The following is a 16,681-nucleotide window of genomic DNA, read 5'->3' as shown; positions in this document are numbered from 1 at the left end:
CGGCATGCGAGCTGCCTGAGCATTTAGAAACTCCGGCGGCGCAGGTGTACGGCGGGGCGGCGAGACTGAGAACTTAACGTCTGAACTACTAACCGGGGAGGGGGAGTAACGGAAGGCGGAACAGTGTACTTAAGAAGTCAGATTAATAAAGACGCTGAGGTCCTTCCCAGGTCCTTAGGGGGGCCAGCAAGACGGGACCCGGCGTCTCAGCTTCAGCGGCTTTGTGACTGACACAGCCCTCTGGTGTGAAGGCTGCCGTGAGCACCTGTGCAGACGGTCCGTTCTGCGCGTCCTCTCAGCCGTGCAGGGGCTTGGCTCTGGGGCGCTCGCTGCTGCTGCTGCTGCACCTGTGCTCTTGGTCCCCAGGGCATCACAGCGGAATTCAGCGGACGAGATCTGTGCAGCTCTGAGCCCGCAGCCTCCTTCACCTCCACTCAGTCTGGAAGAGACGGGGCTCTCTCCCAGGCAAGATGGAACGGCTTGTGGCTGAGCCCTCCAGGCAAGAGGTCAGCTCTGTGACACATGCTGCCCTCTGAGCCCAGCTGTGGGCCCACTTACCCTTGATAATTAGGAAGACTCTTGATAATGAAGAGAGATGCCCCACGAGTGAGAGAAGGGAGGCTTCGCTGATCCAGGAGCAGGTGTAGGCCTGGGAGGTGGAGGACCCAGGCTTGAGCCCCAGGGGGTCCAGTGTAAGCCGGAGTCCACAGGAGGGTGGGAGGGTCTCGCCGACCTGTTCATGGCAGATCCCCGCCCCTGCCCCACCTGTCTCTCAGTGGCAAATTCGTATGACTGAGCTCTGATGGGGGCAGGAAGCTGAGTAGGACGGTGATGGGCAGGGTTGAAGCCGGAGGGGCGGAGATTGGAGACAAAAAGGAGGTGAGTCCTTGCTCCGTCCCCCAAAGAAGATGAGTTCTGCCCCAAGCGTGTGGAGATTAGGTCCCAGCCTGCTCCTCGGGAGAAAGCGCTCCAGGTGGAAGGGGGTCTTGGGGGCACCCCCGTGGCGCCCGACAAGGCTGACAACTCGGTCCTCAAGCCTTCCCTGGTCACTTCCAAACCCTGCCTATGGCCCGTGCCGTGGTGAGCTGGCACTGGTGGGCCCGCACAGAGATTCCAGGAGCAGGGCCCAGGCAGTGTGGACCTGAGTGGGATGAACAGAAAATCAATGTGCAGGTACTTGTTTGGGGATAACAGCCTCCATCACCACATGTGACAGTTAAATGTCAAAAACCTTTCAAAAGTGTGTGACACACTTTGTACCCTTTTTTGAAGCCAGAGGAAACATTCCTTTGTGAAGTAGGCATGTGAAATCATAGAAACATAAAATGCAATCTGTTACTGAGCAACAAAACAAGAATATTAAAAATACCTCCATCGGTGGGAAGAGTATGATCTCTAAGAACTGAAACCCAGCGGGTGGCACCTCGTGTCCGTTGAACAAACGGCGGAGGAACTGAAATCACGTTTACACAAAATGTTTACACAGAAGTAAGAACGTTTTTGAGTGTGATGTAAAACTGCAAGAAAGGGATTACTTTCAGCTCATTAAACCAGCAAACACGGGGAATAAATACATAATCCAAGTCCGAGGGGCTGGATCAGACCAGCCCACAGAACCACTGCTGGCGGCAGAGAAGGTGAATGACACACACCCCGCTGGGAGCCGCGGACAGAGCTCAGGAGCCCCACTCTGGGCACGAGGTGAAAGGACACCACAGCTGCAGGGACCCACGCGGGACAAGAGCTGTGCGCCCTCCACCCTCGGTGTTCCTGGCTGAGAGAAGTTGGAGGAAGTCAGGCCAGCTCGGGCAGTGGCTCCAGAACAGGCCTGTGCTGCCCTCACCCGACTCCACGGTGCTCTCGCTCCCTCGTTCGCTTCCTCCACTGTGGCCCGAACCACGCTGTTCACACTCAGCGTGGTGCCCTCACTTTCTGGGCTGACACCCTTTGACCACCTGCTAAGGGCCACTTTGCTAAGCAGGATCACACACGGCTTTCTGGAGCAGGAGAGAACCTGGGAGACGTGGATGTTCTGTAGATGGAGATACTAGACAGGTGGAGCCCTGGGGGCCCACCCACCACCAAGCCCTGAAATCAAGCAGAGAGGAGAAAGGGCTGCCGATCTGATTCTCTGTGTTCTGATTCTTGACATAAGTAATGACGTGACAGGCTGGGTCCTGGACCCAAAACGCCCCATGTGGAGATGCTTCCTCATAGTTCGGTTTTTAAAAGAATTATATTGAACATAATCACTCTAATTGAAAAAATAAGTGCATGCTGATTATAGAAAAAGTAAATATTTTAAAGATCAGTAGAGACCATAACGTATGGGGAATTTTATATCATGCATTTTCACTTAGAATTACACCAGGAGAATTTTTCCGTATCATTAAATGCTTTTCTAAAATGATTTCTGAATATCATCCAGTGGTCTCTTATAAAATCATAGTTACTTTAAGTTGACTTATTTTAAAGTATTTTCCTCTTGATGAACATCTAGGTCTTTATTCTCCAAGTTTGATATAGAAATTACAATTTAAGTCCTTGGTCAAAAATCTTAGTGTTTATTTCTGATTATTTCCTTAGGGGACAAAATCATGAAACACGGTTGCTGGTTCGATAAGAGGAAAACATTTACAAGGCACCTGAGACGCTGAGAAACCTGCACTCCAGAAAGTTCACGCGAATGGACACACCCATCAGTAAGGTATGGGAGTGATTCCTGATTCCGTTACGCTCGACAATCTAAGTATTGTTATTTTTGACAAATCCTTGCCATTTTGACCATGAAGAACAGTATCTAGTTTGAAGCTGTGTTCTTTCGGTCATTAGTGAGGATGAAGAGTTTTCATTTGGCGACTCACTGTGTGTGTACTGGTCTGCTTTCTGAATTGGTTATTTGTGTCCATAATCTGTTCTTCTATGGAGGTACTTTTTCTTGATTTGCAAGTGCTTTTTATATATTGAGGTATTGAATAGCCTTCTGGGTACTGTACATGTTTGTAATATTTCCCCCAATTTGTCGTTTGCCCTTGTGTATTTTTTAACAGTAAAAGGGCCTGAAAATTTTAGGTTGTCAAATCCATCAGAATTTTCCTTAGAATTTCCATTTTAATGCTCTGTTGACAAAATCTGTCTTCACATCATATAGCTACGCATATAAAATTTTCTTTCTCTTGTTCTCTTCTGACTTTGTTGTTGCAGTAATCCTGTAGTTTATTTAGATGTGTGATGTAAGTGTTAACATTTATCTATCTATCACTAATAGATAAAATGATTATGTCAGATGAAGTTATTTAATATTTCTGTCTTTCTCCCCTGATGTGAAACGCATTTGTACATTACGCTAAAGACTAAAGCACAGTCTGGCTCTTCTTCTGCTGTTTCGTCTGTGCTGTTGGCCCGCTGAGCTCATCGCCGGAGCTGTGCGGTCCTTGAGCTGGTGTGGGCGTACGTGCTGTGTTCTACGTGCAGCGATGGTTCACCTCCGCATTATTTTTTCCTTTAAAGATCTGTCTGTTTTCCTTACTCACTTATGCTTTCTTATGTAGTTGAATATAACTTAGTTAAAATTTGCAAAACTATGCTGTTAGACTTTTTATTGGAATTTCTTCCAGGGGTGAACTGACATTTTAATGATACATGTTATGGCTTTCTTATCTAGGAAAAGTACATGCTTTTATGATGTTATTTATATCTGTTCCTTCAGTAAATCTTGGTTGATAGAGATATATTTTTCATTAGCGTTATTTTAATATCTTTTATGTTGCATGATTATTCTGAAGTTTTTCATTGTTGTCAATAATAGGAATTATGTTATTTTTTTGTATGTGTTTTTCTACTGGCTGTCTAAATAGATACTGAAGTTTACATTATTTTGCAATTTTTGAATTATTTTTTGAGAGAGAGCTGAGAAAGAAGTGATGGTAATTTCGCCTCTTTCTAATTCCTCCAATTTCTAGACATGATGAACAGTGGGAGTGAAAGGGTGTCCTAGCACTGGCCTGTGCAGAACATCCTCGCTGAAACAATACAGGCTATTGATTCTCCATTTTGGATTCACGTCCCTTGTGAAGTTTTAAAATAATACATGTGTTTGGTTCCCATTGACCATCATTTGATCTCATAATCAAGCATTTCTTATTCTTGGCCTTTCCTTTGACATTTCTCTATCTCCAAATAAATTATATATTTTTACCTTTACTGATTAGAAAACAGTCAATTTAGTTTTTTTTATTTCTTCAGTGGCTGCCATTCATGTTCTTAGATCTGGGTTCAATCTGTTATCCTCTGATTATCAGGGTCAAAAAGTGACTCTCAGCTGTGAAAGGTGAGGAAATTCTCTCTCCTTCCTTCCCCTGAAATACTTTCTAAACATTTAAAAATATAATCTGGGGTTTTTTAAAGCCAGATGGTAATGATAATGGTGATAATTTATAATACTTTGTTTTCCAAGAATATTTTGGTTTTTACTTCTAATTTCAGAATCGTATTTACGATTGTATAGATTTAATTCTACAGTTATATCAGGAGGTCCCCACACTGAGTTCTGGGCTCATGTCCCCGGGGGATTTCCTGTGTCTCATACACTTTGTTCAAAGAGGTTGAGAAGATGGTTTTCTTTTTGAATTCTTCGTATCTGAGAACGTGGTCTTGCTGCTTTTTGCATTTGAAATCAACTTGCATGGGGTTGGCGTTCCCAGGTCACCACTGTGCGCCTCGGAAGGCGGGGTCCCCGGCCCCCCTGCCACAGGGGCAGAGCGTGAGGGCCACTTCTGCTTGCTTATTCATCTGGAGTTTACCCTGAACACCAGGAAGTCTGTAGAATTATTTTCTCTGTGTTTGAAGTTTAATCCACAAGTGCATGTTCAGCAGTGTGTAGCTTTCCTTTTTTTTTCTTTTTCCCAAAAGCTAGTTCTTTGAAGGTATTCTCTCCATTTTTTTACTCTTCAAGTACATAATGTTTTTCTTTTTTAAAATCTGCCGGGTCTTTAACTTGCACTGAAGGTATCTTGAGCTGGAAGCTCTGTGTTGCCGATGGGGCTTATTCTTGCTTTAGTGAAGATTTCATTCTGCTGTTCTTTCTGCTTTCTCTGTGACCTTCCTTCCTCCCTCCCCTGTGCGTTCCTGCCTGATTCCTGCCTGGGTCCGTTGCTTGGGGCTGTTTCCCATCTCCTGGTGCCCACAGAGTGTGTGTGTCATGGATCGTGACTGGAAACACAAAGCCGTGGAGGCTGCCTGTTTACCTGCCTTTGCTCCGCCATGGACGGGTCTCCCCTTCCTGGGGCAGGACTGTGTCCTAGACTCAACACTACACACCCTTTTCTAATTGCTCGTCTTGGTCTAGAAGGGAGACCAGGGACTGGCTGTCCTCGCCGCCCCTCCCTGGCCCCTGGGACTGTCACAAAACTGTCCCGTCCTCCAGGGCCGGGTGGATAGCTAGCTGGGGCAGCCTGCTTTGGGCTGAGGAAGGCTGACCTGTTCCTCCTCTAAATACAGAGAGAAGCACGTGTTTGTGGATACTCTTAAGAGTAGTCCATTTTTCTTCCCTTTCCTAAAACTACGCAAAATTCGTCCCCTGAAATCCACGGCTCTTCCCCTCCCTCTTTCTACTACAGTTTTTTTCATTCCAAACTGTATTGCATTTTTGGTCACGACAGCCCCAAAATGGGTGCAGAGACCACACTAGACCCCGCTCCCAGATCCTGCCCCGTCAGCAGTGCAGGAGAAGGCAGCCTGTGTGTCGTTCTGACTCAGTAAAATGCTATTTTGACTCCTGGCAACATTTATGAGGTTTTATTTGTCTCCTTGGCAGGCTTGGTACCATCATAATTGTCATAATTAATTCAAAAGAAAAAAAGTCTTCTAGCAGGGTGTTTTGCAGTGTCAGCCGTGCAGAGGGTGTTCTGATTCTTGCTTTGTCCTGGGGCTCTTCATCTGTGAGTTACATTCATGTCTGTTCAGATGGTTATCCTTGTGTTCTTGGGTGGAATGAGGCCTTATCTTGAAAGGCGTGAGAAAGGGAGGGGAGCTGGAGAAGTATTCAAAATGGTGACTGGTTTTTCAGGGGTAGTCCTTCCCGCCCTGTCAGCTGAGACCCACGTGAAGCAAACGGTCCCTGCGCCATACGTGGCACAACCCTTTCTTAAAGCGAAGGTGAGGGGAGCAGCTCCGTGTCTAGTCTGGGAGCCACTGCTGCCCCCAGAGGACGTCTCACCTCTTGGTTTAGGGCTGGGAGGAGTCTGCCGGTTGAGAGCCCCGGCTCTGCAGGTTTCAGGAAGGAGGAGGTGAGCGTGACCTTGAGCCTGGGCCCCGAGTCCGTCGTTTTCCCTAAATTAGCACCTCTCCGTGGAGCACGTGGCACAGCGCTGGCCTGTGGCAGGTGCCCCAGAGCTGGTGGCTATGTGGGCAGTCACGTCTGGGGTTCACCAGGACTCGGCTCACCGCCGTGGGGCACAGGCGGGACTCCCAGGTATGGCCCACTTCTAGGTGGAGGCACCACACAGGCTGTGGCTTCTGGACCGCAGGCTTCCCTGTTGACCAGACCCCCCTGAGCTGTGCTCTCCATCTGCGTGGAAGGCGGCTGAGCTCAGAAGGCCGCGGCTCCACGCTTGGGGGGTTGGGGGGACACAGGGCCCATGTTGCTGTGCAGTGGACGCCCTGTGTGAGTGAGACCTGGGCTTCTGGGTCACCTGGCCAGGCCGTCCCTGCCCGCTCTGCCTGCCACACGGCATCATCAGTGTTTCTGCCAAGCCAGTGGCAGTACAGAGGGGGCCCCGTCCACCTCCTCGGAGGTGGCTCTCTGGTTCCTCGCCCACGAGCAGGTAAGTGGCACCACAGGAACCACGAGCTAAAAACAGAGTTACCTGTGTCTGTACTGGGGGGTCTGGTTCGAGCTGAAGGGTTCCAGTGTGAACCTTCCTTCTAGCTCTAGAGGAAACAAGACTCCCGGCGGGATTTCAGCAGAGGGGGGCCCCCAGCTGTGTCTGTGGTCTGGCACCAGGACACAAGCTTACAGGATTAGGGCCCTGGGCTCATTGGTGAGCGGGCACCCAAGGCCGAGGTGGGAGGAACTCCTCCAGGCTGGGGAGGTGCTTGACTTTGGAAAACCTCTCGCCCTCCCTCTGCTGGGGCTCTGGCTGTGCTGTGACGGTGGCCTTGCTGGACGTGGCGTGGTGGCCTCTTTCCCCGCCACGGTCAGTTGCCTCTCTCAGCCGGGAGCCTTGCCCAGTAGCAGGTGGGCCTGTCTGCTCTTGGCCTCTTCTGTCTGTGTCTTGGGGGCGAGGGGGCTGGTCCTCAGGGCGCCCTGCCTCCTTGGGTGCTGGCTGACCCCCCCAGGCTGTTGTCTGTCTCTGATCCCTTCCCGTAGCCGCTTCCTGGGGCTCCCGCGGCAGGAGGCTGTTCTCTCCCAGTCTGGAGCCTGGTGGTCGGCAGGGCCGTGCTCCTCCACACGTTCTAGGGCGCCCCTCCTCTCTCCGTCCAGAGTCTGGTGTTGCCGACGATCCCTGTGTCCTTGGCCCGATCTCTGCCTGTCTCCACGCAGCCTCTTCTCCCATGAGGACGCCAGTCCTAGTGGATCAGGGCCCACCCGCCTCCAGAGTGACCTCATCTTACCTAGTGTCTGCGATGACCCCAGGTCCGAATAAGGTCACACTCAGAGGTGCTGGGAAGGGACCCTGACCAGCCCAGGACACTTGTTACCTGCTCTGTTCAGGCTGTTGCTTTAGGCCAGGGAGCAGGAGGGCTCTCCCTGGGGACTGGCGGACTGCCATGGGGGTGGACTGCTGTGGGGGGTGGATGGCAGGTGGGGGTGTGTGAGCATGTGCCCTCCCGTCCCCCCCGTCCCCCCTACGCTTGCCCGCAGCGCCCTCCCCGCTGTGCTGGGCTCTCTTGGGATTGCTTCCTGCTGCCCCCTCACTGCACCGTGTGGACCAGCGAAAGCACTGATGGGAAGCAGCACGTTCTGACGGGCCAGTGTTCTGTGCTGAGGTGAGTCAGCTCCTTAGGGCAGGGAGGGGCTGGCAAACATCAGTGCCGAGGCCTGCAGCTCGCAAGGGCACAGCTGCCCCCGCTGTGCAGCAGCAGCAGCCCAGGCAGCTGAATCGCCTGCAGAGAAACCCCTATGTCAGGATGACACAGTAGCAGTTTGCTCCTGGCGGGGACGCTCCCCAGCTGGTGAGTCAGGGGCCTGGGCCCTTTCTGTCTTGGGCTCCATCACCCTTCACATGCTCTCTCTAAGGCCCTGGGACGTGGTCTCCATCCCAGCCAGGCAGAAAGGGGGCAGAGAGCTCAGGAGGCACAAGCCACCTTCTCTCACGTTCTGTTGCACCTGCTCCCTGCAAGTCCCGTAGGAGATGCCGCATTAGACAGGACAAGTGGGGCCCGCCCTCTGGAAGCGCACAGTCGTGCTGGGTCCTTGTCACCACCAACCCGGTCACCCAAGCCCGAACTCAGTGAATCAGCCCCCTTCTCTCTCAGTTTGGTTTCCGGCTAGGATTTTTATACCCAGCCAGACTCTCAATCAAGACGGACATTAAAATCAATGTATTTTCCCTCACTGTCTCCTGCGTCTGCCCTCCCTTTGCCTCCAGAGCTCCCAGCTGGGCCTGCCTCCGAGTGGTCTCTTCAGCATCCCGGCCGCGTTCCCTGCCCGCTCCCAGCAGACTGAGCCTGTCCTGCATGCCGCTTGCTGCTGTCTCCTGCTTTGCCCGCTCCAGAGGGTCCCGTGGTCTTCCGCTGGGGTGCAGGGGCCACCCCCAGCCCGCCTGTGTTGGCAGTGGGGGTCCAGGAATCTGACCACCACTAAATGAGACTTTTAATCAATTTCCTTATTTTTATCCCCATTTGATTCACGGCTTTTAGAGGTCCCTGTTTCTGGCAATTCCTGAGACTCTGGTAGGTTTTGTCCTGTGATGTCAGTTACTCCTCAACCCCGACTGCTGTCTGAAGTTCAGCGTTCCCAGTCTTTCAAGTCAGTCCCAATCACCCATCTACTGTCACGCTCCCAGAGCCATGTTACTGCCCTCACCTCTCCTTCCCTCCGTATCCTCGTGCTTTATAAGAAACGGTCCTTATGGGGAAGAGCACAGGCTCCCCTCCTCTTTGGTGCCCTCCCTGATCTCTGTCCAGCCGCCTGGCACAGTTGGCCACTCCCTCCTCTGTGTGGGTCACTCCTCAACCTTCATCGTACTGTCTGGGTTGTTTCCCCAACTGGACAAAATGTTCCTTGAAAGTAGGGACGGGTCTTGGATTTCTCATTTCCAGCCCCTACCGCAGCGACTGGTGCTCAGTCATTCAGTGACTTATCAAATATTGGTAGAAGGATGTTCCAGGCGTAAATACTGGGAACACAGAGCTGAACACGACGTGGCTCCGGCCTCAGTGTTGCAGGGTAGGGGTTTGGAACGACGTGACACATGCAGTTCACATAGCTTTATATGCATGTGACTGTTTTGCATGCATATATACACATAGACATATTAAAATGTATAATACCCAATAAAATTTGTATAACAAATGATACATTTTTCAAAATATTTCCCAAAGCACAAGGAGCTAATATGTGCAACCTTTGCTCCACTGTCAGATTTATTAATGTGACACCATCCTATTAAATGCAAAGGAAGTTTTCTGAGTCTGAAGTGTGTGTGTGTGTGTGTGTGTGTCTTCTGTGTGTGTGTGAGAAATATGTATTTGCTCATTAATTCATTGGCTGTATCTTGCAGGCAGACAGAAACAGTGGGGAGATAAATTTGTCCAGCCATGGTTATTTCTCTATTTATTAAATCGTGAGCTACATGTAGGAATCATGTCTGACTCACTCACTTCCCCCACAATGCCCAGGAAGTAGTTTTTTCAGAGTGCACAGTACCTGGAAAAGACTTAATAAACATGTAATAAACGGATAGGTGGATTGAGTGGATGGGTGGGTGGGTGAATGATGGATGAATGGATGACAGCCTTTGAATTTGGACTAATGATCTCAAAGTATGGGCAGCTTTAGGAAAATTAAGTGACGTGATGTTCTGGAAAACACTTGGAAAATTCTAAACACAGATGCATACGTTAAAGCATTGCTATCGGGCTTTGGGGCTGCGTTCCTTGTACTGTGTCTCTTCTCAGGAGCATCACAAAGTGCCCGTAAGATCCTCGCACCAGTGAACCTTGATTGTTGCCCACCTGGCACGCCAGAGGAGGCGCGTGGCCCAGAGACCCTTCTCCGCCCTTTGTGCTTTTCCGTTTCTTCTAGACCCGAGGACTTCTAAGGACTTGCCCCACTCATTCCCTTTTATGCCAAAGTGCTGAAGTTAACCAGGAGGAGAGTGCTTCGGAAAATCAGAATTGTGTTTATCAACCATTTGATTTCTATTATTGTATGTCTGATGTTTTCAGTTTCGTTTAGCTCCAGAATTCCTCTGCTGCTGCTTTTTTTTTTTTTTTTTAAAGAAATCATGAGAAACTCTAGGCAATTTTGAATGTTTAAACTATGAGCTCCAAGTAACCACATTTGTCCCTGGCTGGGGGAACGAGGGTGTTTCCTGTCCTGAAATCTGGACAGTGATTCTCAGTGGTGCTCAGCTTGGGGGCAGGGGATGCTCCCCTCGGGGGCAGTTTGGCAATATTTGGAGAAATTTTTGATTGTCACTAAGGAGGGGAGGGTGGCAGCCCTGGCATCTGGTGGGTAGAGACTAGGAAGGCTGCTGAGTGTGTCACAGCCCACAGGACAGCCCCGTAGGGCAAAGAGCGATCTGGGCCGAAGTACCAGCAGTGAGAAGCCAGCCCAGATGCAGGGCAAACAGCAGGGGCTTAAAGGGCCATGCGTCGCTGAAAATTTTGAAGAGGTGGCTGCACACAGAGCACCTCCCCCTTAAGGACACCCAAAGACCTACCCCCCTGCTTCCCCCAAACGAACGAAAGAACTGGTCCAGGACTGTCTGCTCATTTTCCTTAGTAACTAATTTATCCACTAAACATGGAGCCTAATGAGACAAAGCAGAAGTAGCCTTTTGCTGGATAAAAGAGTCCGTGAAGAGCTAACCTGGGAAAGAAGAAAGCAAGAGCAACGTTTCCCATAACCTCTTCTAAGGAGGAGGAGAGCAGGCTGTTTGGCTTCGGGTGTCACAGGTTTTTTAGTTTGGAATTTTCCTAAGTCCACCTGTCTCGCTCACTAAAGAGACCTGCCTTGATGTCTAGGAGATAACCTGCCTCAGAGTCACTGTGGTGCTTTGTGCAAGAATTTGAGTGAAATCTGGGACCTTTGTTTAGGAGGGGAAAAAACACCACATTTTACCCAAAAATCTGAAGGACTAAATAAAATGCTGAATCGTAGAGAAAAGGCCTCAAAGGAGCCATTGGATGGAGAAAAGAAAGAAATTTTTCTTTGATTGGCTTTTTAATGATTCTCTGTTTTTCTGTTCTGGCCTTTTTTTTCTTTTCTTTTCTTTTCTTTTTTTTGGAAGGGAAAAAAAAATCCCTTAAAACAGAAAGGTTAATCTAACTATACATTTTAAGCTTTTAAAGACTCCATTACAGGACTTATTATGCTAAAAGAAACATACCTGGCATGTTGCAGCTTCTAAATGTCTCAGCGATGCACGTAATGACTCACTTAGAACCCCGTGGTCAGAATTCTTTCGCGTTATTTCTATGTAAATTGGATGCTTCACAATTACTATAATATGTGTGAAATTCCACTTATTATTTCTTTTAACATAGAAACTTTTATCACTTAACTCACTGGACAGAATATTTGAGCCATTTGCAATCATTAGAGCATTTCTGTTTGGTCCAACCTTATGGAATTATACCTTGGAAAAGACAGTGAATTATATTCATTGCAAGAAAACAGCAATTTTAAATATATAAGGGGCACCGGGAAACTTTTCATTTTAGTGCAAATTCAATATTATATCTTACTTCTTTTTACAGCAGGGTAAGCTTTTATCTTTAAGCAATTTATAAAACCCAGCATGTAATAGGAGCGAGGCCTGCAGAGCGCAGATCAATCTGATGGATAAATAGACTTGGGTCAGGGTGGAGGCGGGACATCGCTGGGATTCAAGGTAATCGCTTTTTACTCCGGGAGCATTTCCTTGTGATCTTGGTGGAGGTCCAACAATGATCACTGCCTTCTCCCTGGTTCCAGCATGGATGGGGTCCCCCTTCCTCCTGCCGCAGCTGCCCTCAGCCCGCCCTCTTCCCGGTGAACTTTGTGGAGCAGCTGGTTGGGAATGGTCCTTCCCTTGGAAGAACGTTGAATTTTTTCAAACAGATTTGGGGAAGAAACACAAAATCAGAAAAAGAGTGGTGTTACTATCTATGGAGCTGATGTCTTTGGGGGGCTGAAGGGCTGTTTGGGCGCGTGACACTGCAGGCCATGTCCCCATCGTGGGGTGGCATGCTTGGAAGTACCCTTTGTGCCTTAATCATTGGGGATGCTTCTTCCTAGGGAGGAGAAACAGAGGCTGAGTGGAGATTTGCACGCACGTCCCCTGAGTTTTAAGACAAAGTATGTGTATGCGTGTTTTTAATACATGGTGGAGAAAATTAAAATCAGACCTTGATTAGTGCTAATTATGTAAATAAACATCTAAATTATTGGGCACTTTTTTTTCTCTTTTTTTAATTGTGCCATTTCAGAAAGAGGCAAATCTTAAGGGGCATGGCATAATATTTATTTCCCAAATTTTATTCTCTAAACTTTAACAAAGACAAGTTGACAACTTTCAATGGAAGCTCTTATATATGGAATAAAAATTAAGTGATTTTTCTTTGGACTTTTTTTCTTCAGCTACATCTCTTAAAAAGAAGGTATTCCTATTTCCCCAGAAAACTGAAAACAGTTGTTGTCATTTTTCTATTAATGTAATGTTACTTCACATTTTGATAGTAATCTTTTTAGGCATGCACAGGAAATTTGAAATATGCCATGGAACAGACAGACGATCATTAACTGCTTGTGTGTGGGTGTTTGTGTGTGTGTGTGCAAGAATGGTCGGTAAACTGTGCTTTGGTTTCACCTGGAAGTTATGTTGCGTAGACTTAATGTTGGAACTGTATTAACTATACTTGTTAGTATACTATATAACATTAATTATGTAATAGGTATGCTGTAATAGTACTTGAACATATAATGAACCTCATCATTAACTGTGCCCTATAGAAGACGATTTTGGTTTTTAAACAAAAGTTGGAGACTGAAATTTAAGTTCATTCAAGTTCATTCCAGGTTCAAATAAAGAACAATAAGAAAAAAGAAAGGAAAGAGCGCAGGGAGGCCACCCAGGCCGGCGGCACCTGTGTGTGCAGAAAGCAAGCAGCGTCAAACCGAGCGCTTCTCCAGGCCAGCGCGGCGCGCCCGGCCCCGTGCGGGGGCACCCTGAGCCTTGGGTCATGGGACTGCTGGACACGTGTGGCCTCAGGGCAGGGGCAGGCTCATCCTACAGCACAACCTGGGTGCATCTGAAAGAAGCGGCAGCTACCACGTACTGGCTAGAGGATCTTCACTCTGCAGTGAATTAAGTAAAATGCATGCCGATCGTTTAACCGTTCTTCCTCTGCTCTTCAGTGGAAATGCGTGCGTTCCAGACACTGAGACTGTGTGCAGACTTCTAAGTAGGTGTAGACGCCCTAAGAGAGTTAAGGACAGGAGGCTGGAAGAAGGGCACTACCCCCGTGGGGCTGAATCATTAGAACAGACTACTTTATAAATTTTAAACTGTTCCATTTTAAATTGCATTCATAGCGCAAGCAATAGAAAACCCAGTTCATTTTTTATTCCTTTTTTTCAGCCCGAATATTTTCAAAGACCTCCTATAGTTAACATTATAATATAGTTAGTTGCTACAAATAACCGGGGTGATTATAGGAAAACTGTCAGTGTCAGCTCAAGGCCTGAAAAGGCTGCAGCAAATGGCTTTTCTCTTTGCCATGGAGACTGGGCTCTGTTTTTCCGGTTACTCTGGAAACCGGAGCCTCCTTGTTGTTAGTCCTTTTCAGTTACTTGAGCTATTAAACCCTCCGGTTGAGACAAAAGGAGGGAGGTATGCAGACACTTTCTTGGGCAGGAAACCTCTGGGCCCAGGAGCAGAACTCAGGCTGGGGCAAGGCGGTGTCCGTTCTGCTCGGCAGGTTTTTGTCAGGGAGGCGGCCTGCCGCAGTCCCCTCCTCGTGGAAGCCGCCTCTGACCGTTAGACTCTGTCATCAGGTTGCTGCCGCGCGCCCTCCCCTCCCGCCTCCTTCCCCAGAAGATGAAGCCACCACCGTAGGTGCCTTAGGCTGGCCTCTCAGCTCCGGAGGGCCTCTGGGCGCAGACCCAGCCAGCACCTTGCCGTATAAACCGGGGAAAGTGGACTCAGAACGAGGCAGTTCAGAATCTCGGAGCACAATGGGCCGCTTTATAATGCAAAAGCACATCTAGAGACTGCGTGCGTTTTTGTTTGGGTTTAAGAACTCAGCTCCCAAATCACTAATACTGTCCGCCCTGTTAGCAGATCAAATAGCGACCTAAGAAGATGGCTCGCCCTGTGCTGTCAAGTATTCACGGAGCAGGGAAAAAGCGATTCAGAATCTGGAGTTAGAGAATCCTGGATTCCTTGCGAGCTAGATGGGCCCCTTCCTTTTTCCCTTTTTTCCCTTTCCCTCTAACTAGGAAGGCCTTCTCCTAGTAATAGTAGGTAATAGTTTATTATTACCTGCGTTTGCATTCATCTCGCTTTTTGGTTAAAGTGTCCTCAAGGAAAAGAAATTCTCCCCAGAAGGAACAGTAGCCTAAATAGACCACAAATAGCCTGCTTCTGCATGGAGCATCCTTTCTGGCCCGAACGTGGTCAGACTAAGTTAACACTGAACACCTCAGGCCCCCTGGGGGCACACTGCGTTCAGTGGGCAAAGTATTCAACTTTGAGCTTTCACTTGAGCTGTGAAACGTGTCACCCCAAACCCCCATTACTATTTTCTCTCCACCCTGCACGTTCCTAAGGGTTAAATCCTGGCAGCAGAGTTACACCAAAACACTTGCTTTTAAAAGAAGCAACCAAATTAATAACAATGGATATTTGTTAACAAGAAGCAATATTAAGAAGGAAAAAAAAAGAGAATGAAACGCTTTCTTTTTCGGTCACTCCCTTATTGCTGTCCAGTGGTTTTGGTTATTTTACATCAAAACGGTAAGCTGGCGGATTTTCCCTGCACCTGCCAGCCTGCATCTGCCTGTGTGATGTCTCTGGTCTCAGACCCACGCAGGTATCAGGACCTCACACGTGCACCCACAGGCACCAGGAGCCTCTCTGCCCTCTCAGTTCTGGCAAATTAAAAACAGCAGCAACATGCGGTTCACAGCTAAGAGACCATCGCGAAGCCCATCCCCTGGGTACCGGCCCAGGTCATCTTGACTCTGCCCCGACATTACTGGGATTCTCAAAGTCGTCTAAAACACAGGCTTCCGGACGTCACCAACACTCCACGGAAGGCAGTATCATTTTTACCGGTCCTGTCCTATTTTCAGTCTAAATCACGCTGATTTCCCTCCGAACAGAAATCACACAGCAAATGGATAGAGGCTTACTAGTTAAAATTCAACTCGGATTCAAAGAGAATTCAGAGCCCAAAGATATACCATTAATAATTCACTAACAAACAATCATGAAATTAGCTCTGGTTTTGGAAAAACACAAGTATAAGGATTCACAGCTCCCCGCCCCCGCAGTTTACGCGGTCATTTATCCTCTGCATGACGTCATTCATTCGTCACTCATTCAGTTTTCCCAGGGACATTTGCTTAGTGCCTACTGCGTGCTATGCCCAGCTTTGGTGCTCGGAAGGGTTTCCTGAGCAAAAGCAGGAACATCTTTGGGGATTGCCCTTTTCAGATGCTGCCTGGTGACTGAGCTGCCTTCTCCACGCACCGCAAAGGGAGAGGCAGGGGGAGGAAGAGGGTGCTCCCTCCCCGGTTAACACGCCCCCCACAACGATGGATGGCGATGGCGTGGAAGGAAGGTTGGGCTTGCCACACGTTCCTTGTCGGCTCCAGCTCTCCCCGGCCAGCCAGGATGGGGAAGCCCCGTCAGCTGTGAAGCTGGCTTTTTCTCAGTCGCTCGTTAAGTTGTAATGTTTGTGTAGCTGTTTCTTTTCATGACGTCCCTGCTTCATTTGGGACAGACCAGTGTGTGAAGTGTAACTCTGGGCTCATGGCTCACTCTACACAGCCCACCTTGGTATTTTACCAGACACCAGCCTTCTGGATATTCCTTTTGTTCTGGACTTGTTATTAAAATTGTAATTGACTTTTGGTCGACTATTAGTAAATTAGTATTTCCTGTAACTTTGTCAAAGTGCATTGTTTCCCTCAGTGAATTTGGTGGCTTCTTCAGAGATGCATGTAAATTCTTAATTTGAATTTTCTATTATTGTTTGAAAATGGTTATGCAGTATGTATGTCCTCTGTGTACCGTCAGACATAACTCTAGGGGTTTGTGTATTAGAGGTTGCTGTTTTTTATAAGTTGCTATTTAAAAGTGAATTATTGCTCCTTTGAAGCTGGAGTTTTCCAAACAGTAGCTTGTCATATATCAGCCTGAATGCCAGATTCATGCTACAATTTTCTATCAAGTTCTCCTTTCCTTTAAGAGCAACTGCATGGACTTGTACATGCTCAGGAACGCCTGCGACCGTCGCGGTTACC

At 48.3% G+C, this 16,681-nt stretch overlaps 1 long non-coding RNA gene across 1 annotated transcript in view; it reads left to right on the top strand.

Moving 5' to 3' along the window:
• The window catches only part of LOC116668624, a 195,768-nt gene that overhangs the window by 129,252 nt on the left and 49,835 nt on the right, over positions 1 to 16,681 (top strand). Inside the window, exon 2 of the long non-coding RNA XR_004325850.1 lies at positions 2,587 to 2,707. This is a non-coding gene — a long non-coding RNA (uncharacterized LOC116668624). The remainder of the gene's footprint in view (positions 1 to 2,586; positions 2,708 to 16,681) is intronic.

Source organism: Camelus ferus, chromosome 14 (genome assembly GCF_009834535.1).
Source record: "Camelus ferus isolate YT-003-E chromosome 14, BCGSAC_Cfer_1.0, whole genome shotgun sequence".
NCBI classification, from domain to species: domain Eukaryota; kingdom Metazoa; phylum Chordata; class Mammalia; order Artiodactyla; family Camelidae; genus Camelus; species Camelus ferus.
The sequence above is the reverse complement of the archived record's forward strand: the minus strand, read 5'-3'. Positions and strand labels throughout refer to the sequence as shown.